Below are 10,912 nucleotides of genomic sequence, written 5' to 3'. Positions count from 1 at the left end.
TTATTTATTTATTTATTTATTTATTTATTTATTTATTTATTTATTTATTTATTTATTTATTTATTTATTTATTTATTTATTTATTTATTTATTTATTTATTTATTTATTTATTTATTTATTTATTTATTTATTTATTTATTTATTTATTTATTTATTTATTTATTTATTTATTTATTTATTTATTTATTTATTTATTTATTTATTTATTTATTTATTTATTTATTTATTTATTTATTTATTTATTTATTTATTTATTTATTTATTTATTTATTTATTTATTTATTTATTTATTTATTTATTTATTTATTTATTTATTTATTTATTTATTTATTTATTTATTTATTTATTTATTTATTTATTTATTTATTTATTTATTTATTTATTTATTTATTTATTTATTTATTTATTTATTTATTTATTTATTTATTATTATTATTATTATTATTATTATTATTATTATTATTATTATTATTATTATTATTATTATTATTATTATTATTATTATTATTATTATTATTATTATTATTATTATTATTATTATTATTATTATTATTATTATTATTATTATTATTATTATTATTATTATTATTATTATTATTATTATTATTTTTTTTTTTTTTTTTTTGGGGGGGGGGTTGCATTTCTGCAAAATTTCAGGTGTCCTGCACGGTGTCTAGGTTGGGACCATGCGCGCCAAATCGCCAAATACTACCAAAAATCAAAGCCATACTTGTATGCTTAAAGACAACCCAATAACGGTAACAGACCAGCCCATAAACCCAAACGTCCGTTGGTATTAAGACACCTTGTTCCCAAATAAGAATTACCAAGTAAACCATGAACGTCATAGATTTTTAAATTAAGACTGGCATTTGAAACATTCACCGCGGAAGCCTCAAAAGTTTAGGATACCCGGAGACGGCTCGGAACTTGCCCAATTATCGCCCTTTCCCAACTATGGATTGTGGTCAGACGCACCCATACGAGCGATCATTAAGTATTGCAACGCATTAATTGTGGGGCATTTCGTCATCCAGGGGCGTTGGGCCAGGATTATCAATTGGGCGTGACCTTAATGCTCCTGTTATTCCAAGAGTATGCGTTGTAAACTACCATTTTGTGCTAATCGCTCATCATTCCTGTATTACAAAAGGAAATACTCCTGAAAGATTTATCTTGAGTCAAAATGAAGTCTTCCCGTTTCAACGAATAAATAAAATCGACAACGTCACAAGGGTGCGTCTCCATCTTAAGTAAGCATAAACGACTTGGGCCGCCCAAGACACACCCAATTACGGTAGGGGCTTTATGTACTTCGGCGATAATCAACAATAAGTATAACGCCATTGTATCAAAATGCCAACTAGAGGGCTTCAGGGGTTGGACCTATTTTTATACAAGGCGTGGCTCTACATCTTTTGTTAAACACATGTAGAATCAGATATGAAACTTCACAGCAAGTGTCAGAGAACAAAGAACCAAGTTTTCCGTGCATTGTCACAAAACATTCTGTACCAAATAAACTTTGAACCACAATTTGTCATCAAGCAGTATGGTTAGGTTTATCGAAAGATCCCCTGACCATAAGCGACATTTGGTTTGAAGCTTTTCCCCTGGACACGAAATACAGAATCCTCCACCGTCATTAGAAAGCTATTTTGATAAATTACTGTGTCCCTTTTTCAGGGAAAACCCGTGGGGCGTCATAAAATTATGACACGCAAAATAATGTAGACAGCATGGTGCTTGCCCAATTATAGTTATTTCCCCAATCAGGTACTCAGACCATCACAGAACATGTCCATGGTCACCGGGAAAGGTGCGGGCCTTATATGTCTACGTATAAGGCCCGAAGCAGCCCAAGTGGTTTGATTTGGATTCCTAATGGGGCATGACGAGTGACCATGCATTCCTAGGCATATAAGAACCGTGCCCGAATTCGGCAGTTTTTTTGTTAACGTTTTTTTTATGAGAGATCACCTATGGCCTCACAAGGCCACTATTAAAGTAAAAGGCTAAACTAAACCGATTTGGGCCCACTCCCCAAATCAACCGCCACCAGGGGTAGGTTCCCGCCCACTCCTAGGACTGAAAAGGGTTATACCCCCTTCAAAGTCCGCAAGGGTGTAGGCATGCATGTATCATCTACTATGAGCTAGGCTGATAGAGCAGAATGCATTCCCTCAAACTTTTTACGAACTTGCAATTATTGTTGAGTGCCTTGCACAAGGGTACACGAGTCATGACCGGGTATCGAACCCGCACACTGCTGCTGACAACACCAGAGCTTGGGTCCAGAGAACTAGACCGCACGGCTACGACACGTCAAAAACTAGTACAATGTCCCATACGGCTTCACATCCAAAGGACACATCGGTTATGGTGAAGTAAGTTTAGCATTTGTGGTATCTTGCTCAAGGACACAAGTGCTACAATCGGGGCTCGAACCCACACTCTGCTGCTGAATACATAGACCGCTCATCCAGCCACCACATGCCACAGTGATATGATGTACAGATTGCTGAAAACGCTGCCATGAAACCGAAACCAAACAGGTGCTCCTAATTACTCTCAGTGAAGTTCTTTTTGAACTATACAGAATCCCCTCGTATGAACCCAAAACCCAAAAGGGCAATTACCGTTGAACTTTATCAATGAAACACCAAATAAAGTGGATCACGTCCTGGGTCTGTACATACCCGAGGCATCACAAAAACCCAAACAGACATAACATCCCCATCACCACGATCAGACGACGTGCAGTAAGATCATAGTATCCGTGAGCAATTAAGGCATGTAGTACAACAGGTTGGCATTTCGAATACTGTGTTCGATGTTAATTTTAATTGCCTTACTTCTAAACAAGCATAACAGACTTGGATACCATTTGCACAAAATCGCCATTCCGGCATTGAGAAAAATTGGTCGAAATATGTCAATTAAGTTCGGGTTTTTCTCCCTTTGAATTAAATCTTTTCAATGCTAGATCTGTAAAAAAAAAAAAAAAAAAAAAAAAAAAAAACTTTTTATATATAGGTTTTCTCGTATGAATTTTCCCATTGTGGTTTCATTCAGAAAAAGGGTAGGCCTATGCACTAGCGGGGGGCGGGGGGGGGGGCAGGGGAGTCTATTGGCCCAAAAAGTCGCGTGTAGTTTGAGGCCTTTCCCCCTTTTAAATATTAAAATTAACAATAACCGGTCATGGTATAAAACCTGGGTTACACAGAACACGATACGTAAACACAGACAGCTTGAGGCTTAACTAATTATAACTGTTTCCCCAATAAGGAAGAGTCTGTAATCATAATACCCATCTAAAAAAAGTTACTATAAGCTCAACATGATCATACTTATAAGAGCAAATGTTACCAGCAATGAGTATGTGCACTAACAGTACTAGAATCAGCTAGCAACTGTGCCAAATTTCATAGAGCTGCTTAAGCAGAGAAAGATGCTTAACAATATTCTGCTAAGCAAACACAAGCAGCTAGGACACCAGTAACATATTGTACATGTAACATGGTGATTTAGCTGGTAACCTTGTTTTGGTAAGCATAATGTTGTGCTTAGCTACCTTTAGCCATGACTTTAGCAGCTCTATGAAACCGGGCCCTGGGGTGGATTTCACAAAGAGTTAATACTAGTCTCATCTCGAGTCGGGACGAGTTTCCCGTCCTAGCTTAGGACTAGCCATACGTTTTTTGTATATATCCTAATCTTAGGATTAGTCCTAGTTCTAACTCTTTGTAAAACGATCCATGGTATCCTAGCAGTTTTCGCTAAGCTAATTGATGAGTAGGTAAGGAAACATTTGTTGCTAAACGCTTCTTAGAAACTGGGCTTGAGAGTTTACTCAACCTTATGGTCACTCTCTCGAGGATCGCAAATTAGACCTGACATTCGTAATTTTGTTTGCGCAATAAATTTCACGATTTCCTCCTTATTACCCTAGACAGATACCTTATCTGGTCGCCATCTTTATTTCATTTGCAACAACAGATTCCCTTTGGAATGCCTGCAATCTCGTGTGATTTCATAATACGAGCACTTTTTTACTTTCAAAATTGGGGCGACTGATTGGAACCCAGTCTAACGCCCATCTGCGAATGTTTCTTCATCACGTTGTAGGAAGTTCCGTTTCCTTTGTATGGGGTTTTCTATCACACCCAGTCTGGGTGCAGACTCACGCCAAAGTTACAATAGGAATTGTTGTAAATTCATGGTCCTTTCATAACTATATTCTGAGATATTGTGCCCTCTGAAAACTCCTGACCAATTTCTGGATCAGTGTGACTCGGAATGTGTGTCACACTGACCAATAAATTTGTCAAAACAAACAGGATTCGAGTTAACATCTCATATTTTGACCAGTTTCCGAGTCAGTCAGAGTTTTTAGAGCATCGATATTGAGAAAGCAGATCTCGGGGGCGTGCATTAGATAGCACGGACGTTTTTAAGGTAAACCTTTTACCTGAAATGCCACTTCTATTTACTCCTCTCAACACACACAGTCACCTTAATTTTCTTATCCATTATGAAGTCAAATTAACCATGTAATATTCTGTTTTCGTTTTCATTTGTTAATTCTGGTTGTGAAGCCAGGGACTCACAGAAAAGCAAACTTAATCGCTTTAGTCAATAACCCATTATGGAGACAAGGAAGGAAGTTTTAGTTCTAGATGTGAGAGGAAAACCCCAGAGAATTATTACAGGGCCAAAAACACGCAGTCAGGTATAGGGACTGAGAACCCAATCCTCATAGTGCTGTGCCCCCGGTGGGATTTGAACCGGGGTTCCAGAGGTGGAAGGCAAGGCAAGATACCATGCAAAGCCAATCTGACTGCATTTTATGCTAAGTCATCGGTGCTGCAAGTACAAATGTCACACACTAATTGTTCCTCGTTTGTGTATTCTCCCCTTGGGACAGAGACAGAACTAGCCCTGTGTGATTTGGTCCAGGGTTCCCCCTTAATCTAGATCCGGAAGATACCAGATATCAGGAGGTTTAATGACTCTGTGGTTACAATGCATGAGGTTTGCAGACTCCGTGTCACCAGAAATACAAAATACGGACTGTTTGATATATTATTTTTCCCTCTGGTGACTACACAACTTCTTTTAAGCAAATTGGAAGGGTCCGGAACATTTTGAGAAAATCCTGAAAACAGGAGAAACACTGAGAAACCACGTACGACTTCTAGACAGGAAAGTAACATGCAAGGCCCAATTTCAAAAGGCTGCTTTTAAGCATACAACTTACAAATGTTGTGCTTCTTAGCAAAAATTAGCAAGATACCAGTCTTCCTCCATGATGTGACTTGGTATTGGCTGGTACTCCTTAGTCTGGTATTAAAGGAACACGTTGCATTGGATCGGTCCAGTTGGTCTATGAAAAGCGTTTGAAACCATTTTAAAAGTAGAAATTGCACGGTTTTCCTTATACGTCGCGAGGAAACACTGTCGGTCAATTATTTGAATGTGGAGTCAAAAATATTGACTCCATAAAATGGCCGACGTGTTAGTTCGCAACGTATGTAAAACCTTGCAATGTCGAGTGGTACTTGTATATCTTTCTAACCATTATATGTATTCCATAACTGTAATAAACGGTTTCAAACGCTTAATTTGAAGGCCAACTCGTCCCATCCAAGGCAACGTGTTCCGTTATGAAATTGTGCCCCTGGTTTTGCCACATTTTAAAAACCTGTGTTATGAACATTTACCTTTATAAGCCACAGGGGGTGAGAGGCACGTGCTGACGAAAAGGTCTGATACCAGGATCCCAATAATTAGAGGGTATGTTGAACTGGTGGAATGACCACCTTTTGATAATTACAACGACATGAGTTATTATATTTCAAGGATCTTTATGAACAGTATCCTCAGCAGCACTCGACAGTAAATCAAAGAACATAAATTACTTATGATCTGAACAAACTAACATCATATTCTTATCATGCAGACTTGACATGAGTAAAAAGTCTGAAATCGGAAACAAAATCTGTATATTCTCACCCCTGCATACAACAAATTAAACGGCCTATACACCAGTGAAGTCTGGATAGAAGATAGGCCTACCTTTTTTTAAATAACAAAATATCTCAAGTCGCGATCGTAAAAAGCTTCCGTTGCTCAAACAGCCGTCTGCCGGCTATAAACCGTTTCCGAAAACATCACATGACCCTTTTTGAGCCTGCTCAGTGCGCATGCATTCAACCGGACGACCAATCATGAGCCAGCCAAACACCTGTTACATGAGTGTATTCATAGCATACCATTAGAGAGAAGGGGAAAAAAGTTTTCAAAACAGCATGAATCACTAACTGGGGGCATTATGTGACTTTCCCGACACGGAATCACGTGTCACAAGTGATGAAGGGAACTTCATAAATAGGGGGAAATCGGACAGTTGCGGGGAAAATGCAGCACATGTGGAGCGAATAGAGAGTGTATCCTGCCCAAAAGATGTAAAAGGGTATTTCATTCTCCGGCGTTAATATTTGAAATGCCCGAGGCAACGTTGGTGCACGTGCGTGGCCTTTGATAAAAGGGGGGGGGGGGGCCTGAAGGCCAAAGTTTGTTTTATCAAGCCGCACCCAAAAGGGCGGCCTGGTATTAAGATAACGTCACCAATCGGCTAAATCGACACAAGACTTTTACATCTTTATCCGTTGTGTGGCGTCACTTTTCCTGTATGTACAATGCTTGACTGTACTTTCTATAGGATGGATTTCTGTTTAATATTATAACAGTATGGTTGGATGTGTTCTGTAATGTTTGGGACGTTTTCATATTAGTATCAAATCCTTGTCAAAGTGTTCCATGCAACAACAATCCTGGCATATAGATGCCCCTTTTTGGCAACCTTTTTTAGATAAGTGAAGTCAATTTGATTAAAAATGTTATTACATACATATTTTACGTATACTCAGAATGGTTAAAAACATGTAGGAACCCACATAAATATCCTAAAGTCAAATCAACCAACTAATGACAAAATTATAAGATACAAACAAACACCATGATAATCTTGTAGACAGTTGCATTTTAATTTTGCTCTATAAACGATGTGACCACTGACGTCACTCGAAAACCATTGCATGATTCGCGCGCATACCGCCGGGCAAAACCTTTGTGTTTTGGCAGCCAGCTAGAAAGTGTAAGCAATCCTACCATGACTACGTGTCGTTTTGCCCGGCGAAATATGACGTATACAGTGTTTTTTTTCAACAGAGGGGGGTTTGAATGTAAACATAGGTCACATCGTCTATAAGTGCAGCTCAAAAACAAGGACAAGTGTCAAAAATGATATAGACCATCTTCACCAATAGGACATGGAATTTGCGTCACAGCAAAATGTATAAATGACAACAGATAGTTTTCAAACTCAGCACACCTGGGACTAATGGTTTTATCGGGTGCTTCCTGGTACTGTGGACATAACCTGGCAGAAGTCCTTCATTAGCACCGCGACATAACGAAGGTTCTGTACAGCTCTCTCCCGGATAGTACCCAATGAAAGATTGGAAAATCTCCAGTATTATTATTAAACTTACCTTAAACGAAGGTAATGCACAGTAAATCAGTTGACAACTCAATAAAACTACTGGCTGAATTTTGTATTTAACATCAGCAGTGCACAAATAAACTTGCACACGTCATTTGTGTATAAAGTGGTTCATTTTCATTTAGTATAATTGGTTTTTTTTTAACAAGAGATGCAGTACGTGAAATAAACAGACTGTTTATTTCACGTACTGCATCTCTTTCGAACTACATGCCTTGTGCATGTTTCCCTACGTTCTACAATATACTGTTTTGAGATAAATATCACTTTTATTCCTACCACCTACCGCTCCCAAGTTATTTTATTCTTGTAGCCCCACACCAAGAGCGGCTCATAGGACTTGTTTTGGGCGAAATTACACACAAAACTTGTAACCGATATAAAGAAAGTATTATAGCATGCAATCCAACCCCAGTAAAAAAAAACTCATAGAGGCAAAACAAAGTCATGTTTTTTTTTCGGTGCACCCGTTGCCCTAAAGCAAAAAATTCGTCGACATGTGCTACACGTCGGTGCTCTTTAGAGAAAAAGTGGGTTGCAAAAGAGAGCATCGGAAAGATTCTGAATACATCTTGGATCTATTTGACACATCGTTGCAGTTGACATTTCAAGTTGAAAAGCCAATTATTTTCTCCGAATTTCAGACTCCGAATAATGGTGACGCATAATTGCAAAGGTGACTGCACGCTAGAAAGGAATTACTCACAAGGAAAATAATAAATTATCAAATTGGTATTAAGTTTAATCCCCGTTTCAAGTACAGGTGATGTCAGGGTCTTAAGTTGGTTCTATTTCTGTTTAGCTTCTGTTTTGGTTCTAGGTTTCTGTGAAGCGCTTTGATCTTGTTTTTAATGCGCTCTATTCTTTCAAACAAGGTGACAATGCCTGTAGTACGCAGAGATTGGACAGACACGTCATCACGAGGTCTTAAAGGCCGACAACATCAAGGGAAGTAGATTTGAAACAACAGTTTTACTAAAAGGGTGACCTATGTCAGGAAACTAACTAGGACAGCATCCCCTTTTCCCGTAACCCCCCCCCCCCATTTCAATTCATTACACGAAAACGTTCGTAAATAGGTTTTGACAGGTTCATTGTCAAGTCACACGTCCACAGTTTTGCTAAACTTATCACAGTGGTGTGACCCATGTCATGGAAACGAACTAGAACAGCACCCCCGTTTCCCGTACATCCCCCTTCAATTTATCAACAAACGAAAAAGTTCGGTTTTAGAGGTTTTGACATGTTCATTATCAGGTCACACGTCCAGACGTCAACCGCTGCAATCGATTGGAGGATCGCAGTCGCTGAAAGAATCACCAGGAAGTTAATCCAAGTCATTGATCAAGGAAAATGTCATCATAATGGGGAGGGGGGAAATAAGTTCGCAGTTTCGCAAAACTGAAGGGGTTGGCAGTAGATTCTGCCCCCCCCCCGAAGATTCGGTGCCCCCCCCCCATATGGCAAACTGTGTACAAAGTTCTTCTGATCGATCATTATAGGTTGATTATTTGATCTGTCCATTTATCCACAGCTGACACTGACGATGAAGTATTATCCCTTTTTAAATAATCGATCATAGGGCCACGCATGCGTCAATCGGTCACTTGTTTAATTAATTTATTTTCCCCGTATTAATTTTGTAGCAAAGCAACTGCATTATCACCATCAATCAAACGGATCAACATGTACGTCATACACAGTTTCACAAGACTGGGCCCAAAGAAGACAAGAAGATGCTAAGCACAACAAAATTATGCTTACCAGAATAAGGTTACCATCCAAACTACCATGTCACATGTACCCTTTGTGATTGGTATTCGGCTCATTTCTGCTTAGCAGAGAGTTGTTAGTGTGCTAAAGCAGCTCTATGTTACTGGGCTCTGACATTTAAACGTAAGAAGAGTGACAGGCCAAATTACGAAGATTGAGATATAATAATTGATCTTCATGGAGGAAGATGTGATTGATTTTTTTCCGGCTCTTCTGGCAGCCCACAAAGGCTTGTCAAATTGGCTTGGGAAATAATTACGTACGTTCATTCAATCCTTCTCTAGCTTATGGGTTTCCAAAGAGAGACCACATGTCACAATTTTTAATGTTTTAATTGAGTAAGAGCTCTCTTGAGCCAAGACCGAAAGTGCATTTTCTGAAACATTTCACCATTTTCAGACGATACCATTTTTTCGGGGAAACTGATTCTCTTGGTAATTAAAAACCAGTTATTGCTGCAGCATATAAGGCAAGAGAGCTTCTAAAATGAACTAAATCATTTCATACTCTCTCAACATTCACTAAAACCAATCGTGATCCATAACATAAACTATGGTAAAATATTAAAGGGGTGGGGGGGGGGGGGGGGTACAAAGTGGCACACCATAGCTAAGTATTTCTGGCCACTTCTGGCCAAATAAAACTTGCTTCCATCTGAATTTTTGTTAAACCAACCCCTTTCAGCAATCTCTAATTATGTCGTTTAATATTCTGTTTAAAAAGACAATCCGACAAGGAGATAAGACAATACAAAATATGCGTGTAAAAATGGCAAGCAAATATAATAATAAACTATCCAGGGTAAAATCATAGTGGAGTGGCACAAAGGGGTAAAACGTTTTATAGGGAAACTTCTGGCTAATAGAAACTGTATATAAAGTTCCATTTACATTATTCTTAAACAAGCCCATTTCAGCGCTCTCTCGATGTCTTTGACTGTTTGTGTAATTAAATTCTTTTATAAGGATATCTGACCTAAAAGGTGTCAATAGAAACAATATGCATAAAAACATTGAAACTGTACTAAACAACAGTTTATAACATGCAATATATTTGTTATTTGTTCTGGTAATCTTTAATCCCAAAAGTGTGCACTGCAAAAACAAACGAGTTATTTCTTTTTTATTTTAAATATTCGGACATAATTCTTTGTTGGCAGGGACCGTCCAGGGTAAGGCAAAAGTTTTAAAAACTGTCATCAAAGCGATGTGCCCTCCCAGACCCCTCCAAGAAAAAACATACATGTTTATAAAATACAGGAAAATAAAAAAGCATGAATTTTAAAAATGATAATTCACACCATAGGGTGTTAAAATAACACCTATTTCTGCCAGCAAAATGACACTGGTGTTATTTATTTATTTTAAACACCCTATGTTTATTTTGATTCTCTCTTAGGTATCTATATGTGACAACACCCATGGTGTCAATTTCAACACCCCATTTGTTTCAGTGTAGATTTGAAGTGGGGGAAAAGAAGAAGTGGGAGGGGCATGGACATCAACAACCTTTGGGGGCACCTTCCCTGTATCCATCCCAGAGCTGTGTATTGAGAGAGTTGCGACATGGAG

The sequence above is a fragment of the Asterias amurensis genome, chromosome 14, assembly GCF_032118995.1.
Source record: "Asterias amurensis chromosome 14, ASM3211899v1".
NCBI classification, from domain to species: Eukaryota; Metazoa; Echinodermata; class Asteroidea; order Forcipulatida; family Asteriidae; genus Asterias; species Asterias amurensis.
Note: the sequence above shows the minus strand (reverse complement) of the source record.